General features: G+C 42.4%; 1 protein-coding gene and 1 non-coding gene across 3 annotated transcripts in view; one reads left to right on the top strand and one right to left on the bottom strand.

Annotated features, from left to right (window-relative positions):
• The first annotated feature begins 1,470 nt into the window (after positions 1 to 1,470).
• Positions 1,471 to 12,221, top strand: part of LOC138809400 (protein PALS1) — an 85,586-nt gene continuing 74,835 nt past the window's right edge. For both annotated transcript variants that reach the window (XM_069995924.1, XM_069995922.1), the window contains exon 1: positions 1,471 to 1,572. The gene's annotated coding sequence lies outside the window, so the exon portion shown is untranslated. The remainder of the gene's footprint in view (positions 1,573 to 12,221) is intronic.
• LOC138809410 (U6 spliceosomal RNA) lies at positions 4,795 to 4,899 on the bottom strand. The gene has a single exon (XR_011366832.1). It is a non-coding gene; the product is annotated as a U6 spliceosomal RNA (small nuclear RNA).

Below are 12,221 nucleotides of genomic sequence, written 5' to 3'. Positions count from 1 at the left end.
TGGGCCAAGGCAGTTCAGTTAAAGTAGCTTTGGAACTGGTACTCAGTGTTCACTGAGGAATGTTTGATAGCAGGAGGATTAAAGGCCCGAGTTGGCAGGCAGCTGAGTCATGTCCTGGATTCTTCTATTTAAACACAAACAACCCGAATAAAGACGGAGAGAATGCTGCTCAGATTTTGAGGTGATAACCCAGGAAGAGGTGGTTATCGCCTAAAATCTTGACCATCTGGGATGATGGTTTGCTTAGTTCAGAGCACCCCAGTTCCATGGAACGCGGGGATGTCCAAAAGGAGAGTAAGAAAAAGAATGTGTTTTGTTTTCTTTAAAGAAAGGGGAGGAAGGGACCGACCTGGGGGATAAGGAAAATGATGAAAACAAAAACAAAAACAAAAACCCATCACCACAGAGGAAGTGAACTAGGAAAGAGGGGATGGCCTGGCCTTCGAGAAGGAGGGCTGTCCGCGCATTGTACCCCTCCGTGGGGAAATGCAAGCGCTGGATTCCAGGCCAGGTGAAAGGGGATGATTAACAACTGCTCGAAGGCAGGGTGTCCCTATCGCTATCCCAGCAGCCCTTCCGCAGGCTTTTTGTGAGACGTGTTAAGGGAAACGCGTTGACAGTTTCTCTGCTGGGAACGCGTTTCCACCGCACGGGCGGGCGGGCGGCCGGGCCAGCGCCTCCCGGAATCCGTCCCGCCCGCGCAACTTTTGACTCCACACCGGAGGGCGTGAGGACACCAGCTGCGGCCCGGCGCGGCCCGCCTTTCTGGTTCGTGTTGTGTTGGCTTTTTCGTTTCTCCGAGCTGGGTTCCGGCAGGAGCTTCTCGGCGTCGTCTGTGGAGTCAGGGAATTCTGTAAACACAGAACACTCCACGCGTGTGCGTCACGGTGGCTGGGAAAAGCCAGGCGTCAAACTGTGCGACGGTGCCTGACTAGACGCGCCTCAAGGAGAAAAGACATTCCCTCAGGAGGTGACCGTCACCCTGAGGAAGATGGGGACTCCGAGGAAGCGGCCTCCCTCGCCAGACTCCGCCCCTGGGAAACGTCGCGCCCCCACACACGACGCTAGCGGCGCGGACTCGCGCTGCCAAGCCGCTCCACAATTTCTGAGCGCGTTAGGTTCGCCTTTTATACTCGGAGGCGCGTGAACGCGCGCGCTCGACTACTCGGAGGTACGGAGATGACCAATGAGCGGGCTCCTTCTCCACGCGAGCTTGCGATTGGGCGGACCGCGCCAGGCTCTTTAGCCCGGCGGTGGGCGGAGCGTGCCGAGCAGGCGGGGAGAGGGACTGGGGAGAACTGGTAGGCGCGCTCTCTGCGCCAGAATCCCGGGGGCGCGTGCGCGGTCTCGCGGCGGCCGCGGGGGCTGGTCTAGCGCGGCCTCGAGGAGGAGTTGCTGGCGGCGACGGCGGCGACGGAGGAGTCTGGCGGTGGGGAGGGGGCGGGGACTAAAAGATTCTGGGGTGGGGAGTCGGGAGTTTTCTGGATTCTTTATCCGGTATTATTGAGGGCGGCCCGCGGCAGAGCAGTCGCTTCTGTGGTCTGGAGGAACGGCGGCCACCGCGCTGCGGAGGTAAGAGACGGGCCAGTGGCGGCCGGGCTGTGGAGATCTTCATCAACAGGTCGCTGGGAAGGCGGCGGTGGGAGGGGGGGGGCGGCCCCTCCCCCACCGCTACCCTTCTCCCCCGCCCCCTCCCCTCCCGCGCGCGCTCGGGCCCCGACCGGACCCCGGACTCTGCGGCGGGCTCGCCCCGGGCAGCGGGCTCCGGGGACCGGGTGTGAGTCCAACCTTTGTCCCTCGGAGGAACGCTGCCCGCGCCCGCTCGCCGCGCCTGGGCCGGGGACGCACCTCGGCGCGGTTTCCATCCGGACCCGCCGGAGTTGTCGGGGGCTCGGCGAAGGGGCACTGCGGAGGGGCGGCGTCTGCGGGCTGCAGGGGGCGCCGGCGGGGCCAAGCTCGCGACGGCCGCGACTCCCTCCTGGCGGGACCGGGAAATCCGCGGAGGAAAATACTTTCCCTGAGAAGACGGAATGTAGTCAGCGTTCCTGTGTCTGAGTCAGGCGGCTGCGGGTACGCTCCTTAAACAGATAGACGGTTCCTGCTTCCTGGGGAACACTTGGGCTTTGGGGGGGTTTTAACGACGAGGCTGCTGTCGTTCGTGCTTTCTGATCATTTGCTCGGAGATTGAACTTTGAAGCCTGTAAATTGTTGGGAGCGACTCTTCAATGAAAGGCGCTTCCCCGGGATCTTTGTCGTAGTAAATTATGTAACTTTACAGTGATAACTCACCTTCTGTTTTCGTTGATTGACACACGGCCATGTGGGTGGAATTTAGGTTTCCGTCGAAAAGGTTTTTCCCAGGCGTATCTACTACGGTTAAACTCTGATGTCTTAAGAGGGTTTTAGAGGCAATTTTACACATTCGACTTTATAATTTTAAGAATTTATATTTGGGAAACCGAAATAAAATTTTTGAAGTTTTCGATCTGATAGACACGGTGAAAAGCGTTAATATTTGATTTTTTTAAAATGCTGTTTTAACCATAATATTCTAATAATGCTTTTGAATTGTAACAGAAGTTAATAATCTATTAACTTGTGCAAGAGGAATAAATGATGTGTTGGGGTTATTAGTATCTTTGAAGTGTAAGTATTGGTGTTAATGAAAATTATTAAGTAAGCTTTCTTGAATATTATCTGATTTTTTAAAATAACATCCCTGTGGGCATATTACGAATGTAAGCGGTTTACTAAGGAAGCAGGGGAAATTATAACGTGATTCATTTTATCTTTCTTTAAAACAACTGGGTATCTTACCATGAAAGGCTTCCTTGATTGACTTTTGGCTTAAACTTGAACTTAACTAATAAAGTTGGACTCAAAATATCAACTTGTTTTAGGATGTGAAAATAAAAGAGGTTAATAAAGTCATACTTAAAGGTGACCTAAGTTGGTACAATGATTTAGCTCTTAATACAATCTTGTGAATTATGATCTTGATTAAAAATATCAATCACAACCTACATCATTGAGGTTAACCCAGACTGGCTTCAAATTCTCTGTGTAGCACAGACTGGCCTCAAACCCTCAGTCCTCCTTGCTCAGCCTCCAGAGTGCTAGGGGATCTCTAGAGTGCTAGGGTACCTCCAGAAGTGAGTGCCCCCTCCCATGGGTTCCTAAGCATATCTTACTACCAACAAATGACTTTCACAAAATCATATAAGAAACTGGCAGAGTTGATTTTTTTAAACTTTATTTATTGTTTTCATGTGGTTTTTGTTTTGTTTTGTTTTTTTGCCAGTCATGGGGCCTGAACTCTGGGCCTGGGCGCTGTCCCTCAGCTCTTCAGCTCAAGGCTAGCGCTCTACCACTGGAGCCACAGCACCACTTCCAGCTTTTTCTGGTTATGTGGTGCTGAGAAATCGAACCCAGGGCCTCATGCATGCAAGGCAAGCACTCTACCACTGAGCCACCTTCCCAGCCCCTCATGTGGTTTTTTGTTTGTTTTTGTTTTTTGGTCGGTAGTGGGGCTTGAACCTGGACTTGGGTGCTGTCCCTGTGCTCTTCAGCTCAAGGCAAGCACTCTACCGCTTGAGCCATAGCACCACTTCGGGTTTTCTAGTGGGTTATTGTAATTGTAAGTGTCACAGACTTAACTACCTGGCCTGGCTTTGAATCCTGATCCTCAGATCTCAGCCTTGTGAGTAGCTAGGCTTATAGGCGTGAGTCACTGGCTCGGGTCGTGTGGATTTTTTGTTTTGTTTTCTTTTGTAGCCACAAATCACAATTATTTGTCCTCTTGACTCTGGGATTTGAACTCAGGGCCTCTTGCTAAGTAGATTACCATTGAGCTACACCTCTGTCAATTTTTCAACATTTCAAACAGGTTTTCATGAATATCTTTCTGTGTGTCTCCTTGAACACGTGTGCTTTTCCAAACTGTATACCACCTGTAAGGGAATTGCTGATAGTAGGTTGGTAGACACTTTCAACTAAACTAGCTACAAGCAAATTACCTTTAAAGGTGTAATGACTTTCATTCCTGCCAGTACTGTATGAATACTAGTGATTGTTCATCCTTGTCCACAATTGGCATTGTCAGATTTTCTGCCAATCAGCATGAGCAATTATGTATCGTTTCCTTTCTTAAAGGAAGATTTTAATTTGTATACCACCCTAGTAGAGATACAAAACAATTTCATTATTTAAAATGCCTTTGTGCTGTCTTTTTTAAAATCAATCCATCCTCCCCCCCAAAAAATAAATCCATCCTGCAAACCAGTGATTCTATAATTTGTATTTTCTCAAGTACTATGTAAATGGAATTATATAGTGCTTAGCTTTTTGTGTCTGGTTTTTTGTTGTTGTTTTGTTGTTGTGGGTCGTGGTGCTTGAAGTCTGGGCCTGGTTGCTGCCCCTCAGCTCCTCAGCTCAAGGCATGTGCTCTTACTACTTGAGCCACAGCACCACTTTTCGGTTTTCTGGTGGTTAATTGGAGGTAAGAGTCTCACAAACTTTTCTGCCCGGGCTGGCTTTGAACCACGATCCTCAGATCTCAGCTAGGATGACAGGCATGAGACACTAGTGTCTGTCTGGCTGTTTTTCTTATTAGTCCTGTTGTAAAAAAAAAAAAATTCACACAGATACCACAGATAAAATGCAGAATCTCCTTTTTTGTCAGCACCAGCATTGGCCTTTGTAGTTTTCCTGACTTCATTTTGTTCTTGCACTCTTTTCACTGTTTACTTGAAGTCTTTTTTCTTCTCACACAGGCCATGACATAATAGTCTATGTAAAAATATAGAATGCTTCATGAATTTACCTATCATGCTTGTGCAAAATCCATGTTATTCTCTGTATCATTCCAGTTGTAGTGTGTGTGCTCCTGATGCCAAGCACTGTCTGCTTTTTTTTTCATTTAGCATGATTTGAGAATTATAAGTATTGAGTTCCATCCAAGTTTCTTCTGTTTTATTGCTAAATGTAGTATTCTCGTGGATGGTTATACTACCCTTTGTTTATCTAGTTACCACCTGAGTTTTATACCAGGGTGTGTGTGTGTGTGTGTGTGTGTGTGTGTGTGTGTGTGTGTGTGTGTGTGTGTGTGTGTGTGTGTGTGTGTGTGTGTGTGTGTGATTATGAATAAAGCTGGGAATAGGCTTTTGTGTGAACATGTCTTCATTTCTCTTGTAAATGGGATTACTGGGTTATATGGACAAGCATATGATTAACTTTATTTTATTTATCTTTTAAATCTGTCTGTGGTAAGCAGAATAATGGCCCTCAAAGGTGTTCTGATGACTAGAACTGTGAATATATTTGTTTAAGTGGAAAAACTGAATTAAAGTTGTTAAATCAGCTGGCTTTAAAGTAGAGAACTTATTATGGATTATCTACGTAGCCCGCAATATCACAAATCTTATAGCAGAGAAAGAATAGAGACAGAAAAAAAAAAAGATGAAACTGTGGAAGCAAGTTGAAGGAGGACATGAGGCCCTAAATAAAGGAATGGGATAGTCTCTAAAAGATGGAAAATGGTAGGAAACAAATTAGTCTTTAGTGCCTGCGGAAAAGAAAGCAGCCCTGTCAACACCTGTATCTTAGCCAGGGGAGATCTGTGTCAGACTTCTACAGAATTGTGAACTAATAAATTTTCCTTGTTTTTAAGTCTGTAGTTATCTGTTAAAGGATTATAGCAGACTAATTCGGTGTCCTTGTTTTCGCAGTGACTGAACCACTTTGCATTCCCATAGAAACATGAGTTCCAGTTGATTTACATCCTCATTAGTACCTAATACTGTCAGTCTTTTTAATTTTAGCCATTCTAATAGATGTGTAATACTATTTGTGTGTGTGTGTGTGTGTGTGTGTGTGTGTGTGTGTGTGTGTGTGTGTGTGTGTGTGTGTGTGTGTGTGTGTGTGTGTGTGTGTGTGTGTGTTTCAGTCGTGGACCTGGAACTTGGCCTAGGTGCTGTCCCTGAGCTCTTCAGCTCAAGGCAAGAGCTCTACTACTTGAGCCACAGCACCACTTCTAGTTTTCTGGTGGTTAAATGGAGATAAGAGTCTCATGGACGAGGAGGAGATGGGGACAAACAAGTCGTTTAAGGATTCAGGTGGACCTGTTGCAACAATGAGAAGTACAAAATGTCATGTCAAAACCAGCTTTACAATGTCAGTGTGGGGGGAGGAGGGGGGTATGATTGGGTGGGGGGGAGGGGGGAGGCTGGGAAGGGAGGTGAAAGGTAAACAAAGGAGGAGGCTGCAATGCTTGGTAAGAAATGTATGCATTATCCTGCCCATGTAATTGTAACCCCTCTGTACAGTATGTTCTCAAATAAAATAAAATTAAAAAAAAAAAAAAAAGAGTCTCATGGACTTTCCTGTCCAGGCTGGTTTTGAACCGCGATCCTCAAATCTCAGCCTCCTGAGTAGCTAGGATTACAGGTGTGAGCCACTGGCACCTGGCTTCATTTTGGATTTTAATTGCAATTACCCTAGAAGTAATGGTATTTTATTTTGCCATTATGGCGTTTATGCCATCATAATATCTTCTTTGGAAATGTCCAGATCCTGTGCCTATTTTACTTACTTACTTACTTACTTAGTGTTTGTTTTGAGACAGAGACTCACTTGGTTGCCCAGTAGTTTGGCCTTAGGTTACTGGGTTTAATGATCCTCATGAGCTAGTCTTGCAGTTGATTTGGGATTGACTCCTCTGATTCAGATTGTTCTGAGAGTTTTTTGTTGTTGTGGTTGTTTCCGTTTTTTTTCAGTTCTGAAAATTAGACCCAGGACTTTGAACATGCTAGGGAGGCAACTCTACCACTGAGCTACATCCCCAGCCTAAGTTTTAAGAGTTCTTTTAGTCCTTTTTCGGTTGCCAAGATTTTCTCCCAGTCTTTTTTTTGGGGGGGGGGGAGGGGGTCTGGTCATGGGCCTTAACTCTGGGCCTGGGCGCTATCCCTCAGCTCTTCAGCTCAAGGCTAGTGCTCTACCACTTGGGCCACAGTACCACTTCCAGCTTTTTTCTTTTTGCTTATGTGGTGCTGAGGAATTGAACCCAGGGCCTCATGCATGCAAGGCAAGCGCTCTACCACTGAGCCACCTTCCCAGCCCCATTCTCCCAGTCTTTGACTTACCTCTTTACAGCAATGTCATTTGGACAAAAGTATTGAAGTTTTAAGTTTTGATGAAGCTAAATCACCCATTTTTTAAAATTTTATGCATCAGATCCAGGATATATTAAAAAAAAAACTTACAAGGTCACTGACACTTTTTCAGTGATTTTCTAGAGCTTCTAAAAATTTAAAAAAATTTTACATTCAGCTCTATGTTTCATTTTGAATTTTATATAAAGTAAGAAGTACAAGTAGAGTTGAGATTATTTGTGTTATTATTCTGTGACCATTTGTTGACCATTTGTTGATTTGCCCTTGTATCTTTGTCAAAAACATTGATTTTTTTTGTCAATAATACACAGTCCTGATTATTATAGTTTAAACACATCTTGACCTCAGGTAGTGTAAGTCTTTCAATTTTTTCCCCCAAAATTGTTATGATTATTTTAGTTCCTTTGTCTTTCCATATAATATTTAGAATCAACTTGCTCATGGTTCATGAAAAATTGTATTTGAATTTTGGTGAGGATTATGTTTAATCTGTAGATCAACCTGACATCTTAACAATACTGTATCTTTTAATCTGTAATACAATATTTCTTTTTATTTGTGTCTTTTTTTTTCTTTTGGTGGTGCTGGGGTTTGAACTCAGGACCTCATGTTTGTTCTGCTTTCTTGGCTGGCACTTTACTACTTGAGCTACATTTCCAGGCTGGATTTTGCAGGTTGTTTTTAGAAATGGAGTCTCCTGGACCTTTCTGCCCAGATCTCTTTATCTCCAGAGTAGCTGGGATTACAGGTCAGAACCACCAATCCTGGTCAGGGCTTTCTTTGCTTTCTTTTTTGATAGTACCTGGCTATGTTACCCATGTTGACCTTGAGTTGTTAGTCATATACTCAAACAGTCCTCCTGCCTCAGTCTCTCAAACTAGCTTTAAGACCTTGGAATAGTCGTAGATCTTGAGATTTTTCTTAGTAGATAGTTATACATATGAATTGAATAACCTTTTGGTCTGTATGCCTTATGTATTAATAATGAAACATTAAATGTAACATTTACAATTTAAAATGAAGAGAGAGGGCTTGAGGGTATAATCAGTGGTGCAGTGCTTGCCTAGCGAGCATTAGGTTCAATCCCCAACACTTCCAAAAAAAAAAAAAAAAAACCAGCAAACTAAGTATTACATTTTGGAAACTAAAGTTCTTTATAAAATCAGAGAGTCAAGATATTAATAGTTATCTACAATTTATGTAAGACTTAAAATTTTTGATCTATACTGGAGTTTGGAGATTGAAGGACTGGTATTAAAATTACTAAATGAAGAAAGAAAATGTTAAGAAGTGTTTTGCTGTTATCAGACATTCCTCATAGTGTTTATCAAACATTACTCACACTTGTTGAGACAAATTGTTTAACTGGATTTTGGTAGTCAATTCTTTTGTTTGCCTTTTGTATTATACAAGCATTCATAGAAGCTCTGTCCTAATGATTCAAAAACCTTTTTTTCTTTCAAAGGATAGATGAAATAATACTCAGCAGTAAAACATACACAGACACAGACACACAAACACACACAGAGACACACACAGAATATATTCATCCTACTTCATAAACTCTTACTCAGCTTTCAGATCTCAACTGACATTTTTTTTTTTTTTGAAATTTTGTGCTGGTACTGGGGCTTGAACTCTGGACCAGAGCGCTGTACTTGAGCTTTTGTGTTCAAGCCTAGTGCTCTACCATTTTAGCCACAGCTCCATTTCCAGGGTTTTTTTTTTTTTTTTTTTTTGGTAGTTAATTGGAAATAAAGACTTTTGTGGACTTTCCTACTGAGGTTGACTTAGAATTACAATCCTCAGATTTTAGCTTCTTGAGTAGCTATGATTACCAGCACCTGGTTTGTGCAAAATATGTGGAAACCAAATGTGTAATTGAAGAACTGAAAGAGGAAGGTCAGTGTATATGCAGTATAGAAAAATAACATTTGGGAAGTATCATGGAAATAATACTTGGTCAGTGTGTAAGGAAGAGATGTCCCTAAAGACCAAGTACAGAGTGAAGAGATGTACACTTAAGAAAGTAAACTATATTTACTTATTTATTTTTGTGCCCAGCCTTGGGCTTGGTCTCAGAACCTGGGCTCAGCCTTTTTGCTCAAGGCTAGTGTTCTGCCACTGGAGCCACTGCTCCACTTTTGGCTTCTTGGTGATTAATTGGAGATAAGAGTCTCATGTACTTTTCTCAAAGTCACTTTGAACCCTAGTCCTCAGATCTCAGCTTCCTGAGTAGCTAGGATTACTAGTATGAGCCACTGGTACATGGATAACTTTTTTTATTTGTATTTATTGATTTCTTTATTTTTAAGATAGGATCTTGTTATGTAACCCAGGCTGGCTTGGAGCTCACAATCTTACTCAGTGTCCTCAATGCTGAGATTACAGGGTGGTGCTCCACCATGTGTGGTTCATGAGTTGTATTTTGAATAAAGACAAAATTAGTTTGAAGTTTTTGACTTATGATGAAAACTTATGGAGGTTAAAGTAAAACAAAAAAGCTAAAGTCAAGTTCCTTTCACATCAGCAAATCAGCTGTAGACCCATGGTTGGTTGCTTGTTTGGCTTTGTCACTGATTTCCAGTGACTGCATGAAATTAAAAAGGGTGAAATAAAGCCAATAGGAAATGGCCAGGCTCATTTTATTATTAAATTTATGGAAAATATGTGTACATGGTAAAAATATGCATTCTCATTAAATTCATTGTGAACTGTTTTTTGCAATTATAAAGAATAAGCTTCAGTAGCTTCATAAGCAAGCTGTTTAATTTGATCATTTTTTATAAATCAGTTCAAACAATTTAACATTGCTATAAGCAGTCAAGCATTTGGTCTTTTTGTTTCATGACTCTACAGGTTCCTTTTCAGTTAGCATTTGTTTTAAAACTCTATAATCATTCAGGTTTTGAGCTTCTTGTTTTTGTCAGGAATTGGCTACTTTCTCTAAGTATTTTAAGCCATAGAAGTCAAATCATCTCTATTGCATTCTCAACATTATTTACCTATTGTTAAAGTGCAAATAGCTACACAAATGAACACAATTGTGTTGCAATAAAACTTTACAGTCATGTGTCATTTAAAGATATGTTCTGAGAAATGTGATCGATTATTAGATGGTCTTGTCATTGTGTGGACATCATAGAGGATGCTCACAAACATAAATGACATAGGTCAATTACTAGAGTATGGGCTCTGATACAATCAAGAAATTCAGAAACTATGTATGCCGCCAGTTTAACATGGCATGCTGTTTCACAGTGTACTTCTTTATAAGTAGAAGATGTACATTATAAAATAATGAATGCAATTAGTATAGAGTAGTAAATGCATAAATCAGTCTTACAGTTGTTTGCTATCATTATCAGGTATTAAGTAGTGTACATAATTGTATGTGCTGTATTTTTATATGCAGTAGCTTTTATACCAGCATCACCACAGACATGCTCCATTATATTCTTGTGGATCACTGATTGATGTGGTCTGTCCTTGACTGAAATGTCTTTATATAGTACATTACTGTACTTATAAACCAGGGTGTGCCTGATTTGACCTTTGGGCTTAGTTTTCAAACCTCTGCATTAAGGTAAAATATATGTGGAGGAAATAACAATATTTTAGTAAAGTGTGTAAAGATTTGTTTGTTTTGAGGTTCTAGGGTTTGAACTCAGGTATTCTACTGCTCAAGCCATACTTCAAGCCCTTTTTGCTCTCTTTTTCTTTCTTTCTTCTTCTTCTTTTTTTTTTGGTTCGTCCTGGGGCTTGAACTCTGGGCCTGGGCGCTGTCCCTGAGCTCTTTGGCTCAAGGCACCCTCTACCACTTGAGCCACTACTTCTGTTTTTCTGGTGGTTAATTGGAGGTAAGAGTCACGTGGACTTTCCTGCCCAGACTGGATTTGCATAGCAATCCTCGGGTCTCAGCACCCTGAGTAGGATTACAAGTGTGAGCCACCGGCACCCAGCTTCTTTTTAAATATTAAAGGGTCTTTTTGCCCAGGCTGGCCTGGATCACAACCTTCCCATTCACACTTCCTGCCATAGCTTGGATGACAGGTACATACCACCATGCTCAACTTTTCTGTTGAGAGGATGTCTCAGGTAAAATACATATATTTTGACCTGGACTAGCCTGGAACCATAATCTTCCCAATCTCAGCCTCCCTTGTAGTTGGGATTACAGGTACTTGTTACTATGACTGGCTGTTGGTTGAGATGAGGATGTCTAAATTTTATGCCCAAACTGGCTTTGAGCCTTGGTCTTGATCTCTGTCTTCTGAGTAGCTAGGATTTATAAGTGTGAAAAATGGATGCCTGGCAGAAGTTTATATTTTGATGAAGTATAAATCTGTTATTTTTAAAAGAAGATTCCACTTTGATACTATATCTAAGAACTATTTGTTTAACCCAAGATCATAAGATTTCTTCTGTGATTCCTTCTGCAAGGTTTTATAGTTTTATATTTGGGTTAATTACCTAGTTTGAGTGGACTTTTATTTTATTTAATTTGTCCTATTCCATAATGCATTGAAGACTATCTTTTCTCTATTGATCTTCCTTTGTTTCTTTGTAAGAAACCATTAACTGTATCTATGGGTGGATGTTTGAGGACATTTGTGTCCACCAATGTATGTATTTATTATCAGTACCATAAGTTTAGGAGCTTAAAGGCATGGCTTGAGATATAGCACCTGCCCCGCAAATCCAAGGCCCTGAGTTCAAATCTTAGTACTTCCAAAACAGAAACAACTACTGTGTCTTGGCTAATGGGGATGTTTAAGTCAAGTATTTATTTTTAAAATTATGGGCTGGGAAGGTGGCTCAGTGGTAGAACACTTGCCTTGCATGCATGAGGCCCTGGGTTCAATTCCCCAGCACCACATAAGCAAAAAGAAAAAAAGCTGGAAGTGGCGCTGTGGCTCAAGTGGTAGAGCACTAGCCTTGAGCTGAAGAGCTGAGGGACAGCGCCCACGCCCAGAGTTCAGGCTCCACGACTGGACCCCCCCCCCAAAAAAAAAAATTATATTTTAGTCTATATAGGGTAAGCTTGTTGAG

Source organism: Dipodomys merriami, unplaced genomic scaffold (genome assembly GCF_024711535.1).
Source record: "Dipodomys merriami isolate MVZ:Mamm:240054 unplaced genomic scaffold, mDipMer1.0.p SCAF_497, whole genome shotgun sequence".
NCBI classification, from domain to species: domain Eukaryota; kingdom Metazoa; phylum Chordata; class Mammalia; order Rodentia; family Heteromyidae; genus Dipodomys; species Dipodomys merriami.
Note: the sequence above shows the minus strand (reverse complement) of the source record. Positions and strands in the feature narration are given on the sequence as shown.